Source organism: Dromiciops gliroides, chromosome 3 (genome assembly GCF_019393635.1).
Source record: "Dromiciops gliroides isolate mDroGli1 chromosome 3, mDroGli1.pri, whole genome shotgun sequence".
NCBI classification, from domain to species: domain Eukaryota; kingdom Metazoa; phylum Chordata; class Mammalia; order Microbiotheria; family Microbiotheriidae; genus Dromiciops; species Dromiciops gliroides.
The window spans coordinates 618,244,715-618,250,410 of NC_057863.1; the positions used below are offsets into that span (position 1 = coordinate 618,244,715).

The 5,696-nt window shown below is 44.4% G+C and overlaps 1 pseudogene; it reads right to left on the reverse strand.

Moving 5' to 3' along the window:
* Positions 1 to 2,205: 2,205 nt before the first annotated feature.
* Positions 2,206 to 2,478, reverse strand: LOC122751105 (annotated as a pseudogene).
* Between the last annotated feature and the right edge of the window lie 3,218 nt (positions 2,479 to 5,696).

The following is a 5,696-nucleotide window of genomic DNA, read 5'->3' on the forward strand; positions in this document are numbered from 1 at the left end:
TCGTGGTGGAACTTTCCTACAGTAAGTCTCCAGCAGGTGGCGTCATTCCAATCATTATACAGGTATGGGGGACAAATCAGAGAGAATTGCCCAAAGCCAAGAGATAAAGTACCTTGTTCCTTGCACTAAGCCTGCAATAATGAGCTTCATAGCTAAAAGAGGCCTCAGATCCTGGAATGTCAAAGGCAGTGGTGATTCTGATTCTCCTTGGCTTCTCTTCTGCATGTCACAAAATCTCAGAGCTGAAAGAGAACTCAGATGCCATCTAATCTAACCAATCCTCGAATAGGGATCTCTTCTCCACCCAAGTAATTGTCACCAGACTAAATGACAGGGAATTCACTTCCTCCCGAGGCAGCCCATTTCTTTTTTTTTTTTTTTTGTGAGGCAATTGGGGTTAAGTGACTTGCCCAGGGTCACACAGCTAGTAAGTGTCAAGTGTCTGAGACCAGATTTGAACTCAGGTCCTCCTGACTCCAGGGCTGGTGCTCTATCCACTGCACCATCTAGCTGCCCCCCAGCCCATTTCTTTTTGGGATAACTCCTTGTTAGAAAGTTTTCCCTATACAAACCTAAATTTGCAGCTTTAGATCTTAGAGCTGGAAGGGACATGAGAGATCATCTAGTCCAACTGCCTGTTGAAATGGATCTTGAAGATCACAGGAAGTAGCTGTTTTGCCCAGTGCCACAGAGTATATATAAGTGCCAGAGTCAGGATTTGAACCCAGGTCCTCTGACTCCCAATCCAGCTCTCTTTCCTCTGTGCCACATACCTATTTCTTGCTCCTCCTTCTGCTCTCTGTGGCTAAGCAGGACAAATCTAATCTCTCTTCCACCATACAGTCCTTTAGACAGCTATTATTTCCCCGACTCTTCCCCTTTCTATCTTCTCTGCTAAACAGCTTCACTTTCTTCAATCAATTCTCCTGTGGCATGAGTTCCAGGTCTTCCACTAGCTTGTCTTGTCTAGATGCCCTACAAGTTGATCAGTTTCTAATATGGCACCCAGAATGGAAAACCAAGGCTCTAATGTGACCAGGGCAGAACACTATGGTCATCTTTTCCTTCTGTCTTTCCTCCTTTGGCTCCTGACACATGACTCTGTTTTGTCTCTTGGGTCTTCTGTCTCTCTGGCCTCCTCCTTCCCTATTTCTTTTCTTTTCTTTTTCTTTCTTTCTTTTTTTTTTTTTTTTTGGTGAGGCAATTGGGGTTAAGTGACTTGCCCAGGGTCACACAGCTAGTAAGTGTCAAGTGTCTGAGGCTAGATTTAACTCAGGTCCTCCTGAATCCAGGGCCAGTGCTCTATCTACTGCACCGCCTAGCTGCCCCTCCTTTCCTATTTCTTGTCATGCATTCTCTTACTCTAGCTACTTCCTATGCAAGCCTGCTTGCTTCTGAAAGTTTAGTCCTTGTCCCTGTGTTCAGGGGCTCAGCTCTTCACCTATTCTATGCCCATGACTTAAAAATCTATAGTGATAATCACAGGATTTCCATATGGGAAGGGCTTTGGAGTGCCAGTTCAAATCTCCATTATTTTACTGTAAAGGTGGGATGGATTGGTTTACTCATTACAGTCACTTCACCTCACTTAAAGTAAATGAGGAAAAAAAATAAATGAGAAACCAGGTGAAAAAAAAAAAAGGATAACTCAATCTCAGTCATATCCTTCAGTGGAAATGAAGACCAGGGATTCTTAACCTGGTGTCTCTGTACTTTTAAAAAAATTTGATCATTTTTTTAAAAAAATTTTTTTCTATTTATTAATTAACCGTTGTGATAAATGCTGTTTCCTGGGTTTCCATGGACCTCCCGGGGCCACACCAGGCCAGGTGGGAGCCTCCCCCCATCTTCAGCCAAGATGGAGAAGACTCTGAGGCTGAGACACCAGGAGGGGCTAACGAAGGGAGACGTCAATGGGGGAGGCAGCATCGGGGTTGGGTTGGGGCAGAAAGTAGGAGGAATCTGCCAGACCCACAGGCCAGGTGAGACGGAAGACGAGGGGAGGAGCAGATGGCCGGACAGGGACACACACAAGCACTCCCTCTCTGTGCAGGATTCAGGGGCATCATTCTCAGCCCCTGCCCAACAGGTGCAAGGATTTCAGGGAAGAACCAGGAATCCAGAGGACATTTCAATCCTTCCCATCATAAAGCAGCCGTGGGCAGGGATGGGGACGAGGCCCCTGGGCTCCATCTTCAGGCCCCTCTAACCCAGGACGGCCTTGATCTCTGCCACTATACACTGGTATTTGTCCGGAGAGTCCACGAAGCCATGTCCAGCCTTCTTGGAATGGACAAGTTTCCCAGCAACTGTTACTTCAAAGAAACGGGTGACCTCCGGGGTGCCTTCACCATTGACGGTCAGGAGGCCGGGGAATTTATCTTCCAGCTTCTTCTTCAGTAACAGATACTTGGGCTTGTAACCTCAGGCACCACAGTAAACCACATGGACTTGGAGCGCCATGGCTGGAGCCCCGGCTTTGTTCCGGACCCGCTAGATTGCTGCAGTAGGACAGAACCAAAATTTGATCATTTTACTTGTATCCTTTGTAATTATCTGTATTTTATTCTAGGCATTTAAAAACAGTCTTCTTCTTCCTCTTTTTTTTTTTTGTGTGAGGCAATTGGGGTTAAGTGACTTGCCCAGGATCACATAGCTAGTCAGTTGTCAAGTATCTGAGGTCAAATTTGAACTCAGGTCCTCCTGACTCCAGGGCAGGTGCTCTATCCACTGTGCCACCTAGCTGCCCCTAAGAACAGTCTTCTGATGAGGGGTCCACAGGCTTCCTCAGATTTCCAAAGGGGTCTGCGACAAAAAAAGGGTTTCAAGCCCCTACTTTAGGCCAAGTGTGACAAGTCCTTGGAACAGATATGATGGATGGATGGAAGGAAACATGCTTACTCTCAAGGGATCCTCTACAAATTATCAAGTTTGTTTAGAACTGGAGCCACTCAAGAGGTTGGAGCAAGTGAGGGATTTGGGTAAAACCCCTGGGTCAGAAGGCCTTGGGGACCGGGGAGGGAGCGGGGCAGAGAGGCCTTGTTCTGGGTCTTGTTTCTCTAGTTGATTAGTTACAGGAGGACCTTTGGGCTCTGAATAGTCCAGAAGATGGGGCACTTTCCCATCTTCTTCTCAGTCAGTCTGAGACCTTCCCAGATCAACTGATATCAGTGTTTGCCTTGGACATCAAGGACACACTGGATGGAGATTTGTGTCTTCAAAAAGTAGCCCAGCACATAAATTAGATCATGAGTAAGCAGAGCTTCTTGAGCACTCCACAAATAGGAGAAAGGCAGTTAAACCACGAGCTCCGATTTACCCCTTTGCCCCATGTGCTCTCCAAGCTTAAACCCTTGGACTCTCTAGATACTTGTGGGAGAGTGTGATGCAAACTTTTGGGGGCGGGGGGAATGCTCTTGTACCAACTGTTCTTACAGGGAGGCTGGATCCAAATGAAGGAATCATCTTTGAGTCCTTGGGGGAACCAAGGATGTGCTGGTTTGAGCTGATTGTTAAATGATCAGTGTGAGCATTTTAACTTTAGAAATCGGCAAATGCTGGAAATCTGTGCTTCATTTGTTTTGTTGATTGTCTGTTCTCGATAAATCAATACTAAGCACTTACTGTGTTCTAGTCACTGTGCTAAGCACTAGGGATACAAAAAGAGGCAAAAGACAGTCCCTGTCCCCAAGTTTACAATCTAAATATTCTAGACTTTAGAAAGTGATAGAGAGAACTCAAAACTTAAAAAAAAACCCACACTAAACAAATATTAAAAAACTGTTTTAACATGTAATTGGGGGAAAATAAAATATTATACATTTTTTAAAAGGGATAGAGAAAACATTAATCATACAGATTAAACTTTTCCCCCTCCATTGACAATCATGGTTAAATGATTTGCTCAGGGTCACAAAGCTAGTAAGTGTCTGAGGCTGGATTTGAACTCAGATCCTCCTGATTGTGGGGCAGGTGCTCTATCCATACCACCACCACTACCACCTAGCTTCCCCCAGATTAATTTTTTTTAAAGTGAGGCAATTGGGGTTAAGTGACTTGCCCAGAGTCACACAGCTAGTAAGTGTCAAGGACCTAAGTTCATATCTGTCCTCATACAGTAGCTGTGTAACCCCAGGCAAGTCATTTAACCCTGACCATCTAAAAAGAAAAAAGAAAGAAAGCCTTAGAGCCTAGAACTGAACACAGGTTTCCTGATCTCAAGTAGGCTGTTCACTATGTCCCAATCCAATACCTCCAGCTCACTACAAGACTTTTCCACCCATCAGTTCAACAAAATACCTAAACAGATCTTCAATCACATCAATATGGGAGTTTCCTCCAACAATGAAGATAGCAACCCAAGTCTCTTGTCAATGTTCTCTCTCTCTCTCTCTCTCTTTTTTTTGTGAGGCAATTGGGGTTAAGTGACTTGCCCAGGGTCATACAGCTAGTGTCAAGTGTCTGAGGCTGGATTTTAACTCAGGTCCTCCTGAATCCAGGGCCGGTGCTCTATCCACTGCGCCACCTAGCTGCCCAGTCCATGTTCTCTCAAAAATCCACCCACCACGCTGGAGTTCCTAGGGAATATTATAATTGAGGGGTAGGGAGGCATATTGGGAAATGAGTGTGCAATAAAAAGCAAAAGTTATCATTAAAATATATTTATGTATATGTGTATGGCTTATCTCATGTGACATTTTTGTGACATTATTGAGGTCTTATCTGGGTACAAAAAGAGCTGGGCTAGTAACAATGAGAAATGGAGGGGTGATGTAAGGGAGAACTGTCTGGCCAATTAGCGCCATCCCAAACTGGAAAGGGAGGTAAGTTACCTTAGGGAGGTAAGTTCCCACTCACTGAAGGTCTTCAGAGAAAGTTTGGATGGTCCCAAAGTCAGGAAGATCAGGTTTTGAATTCTGCCTTTGACACATGCTAACTCCGGGACACTTAACCCCTCCATGACCCAGGAAATTCTCTGAGACTAGAAGTTGTATCATCCTTATAATTAGCATTTACACAGCTCTTTCAAGTTTGCAAAATGCTTTACAACTATCATCTCATTTTATCCTCCCAACAACCTAGGGAGGTAGGTGTTATTACCACTCCAATTTTACTGATGAGAATACTGAGGTGGAGAGAGGTGAAGGGACTTACCTGAGGGTCACAAAGCAAAGTAAATATCTGAGGCAGGATTAGAACTCAGCTCTTTCTGACTCTGTGCCCAGTGCTCTATCCACTGGGCCACCTGGCTGCCTATATAAAGCTTTAAAATTTACCCAGTGCTTTAGAAACATGATCTCATTGGAACCTCCCAACAGCTTTGTTGGGTTCCACAGGAATTATCATCCCCACTTAATAGCTGAGGCAAGTGAGGCTCAGATAGGTTAAGTGGCTTTCCTATGACCACATAGCAAGTATATGATAAAGGCGGGAGATGAACCTTCCAGACACCAAATCAAGCACTCTCTCCATTTTACCAAAGCAGTGGTATAAAGAAACCAGAACACCCCATCTTTAGTGATATTTACCATGGAGCAGATCATAGTGGTCTGATGGAAAGTTAAGATATTCTGCTATTTCTCTGTTTAAAAAAGAAGAAAAGAAAAGAAGGATGGATGGATGGATAATCTATTACATAACGGAAATGAACAGAACAAGATGGCTTTTTGACTGGATGTGAGGGATGAAGGAAAAGA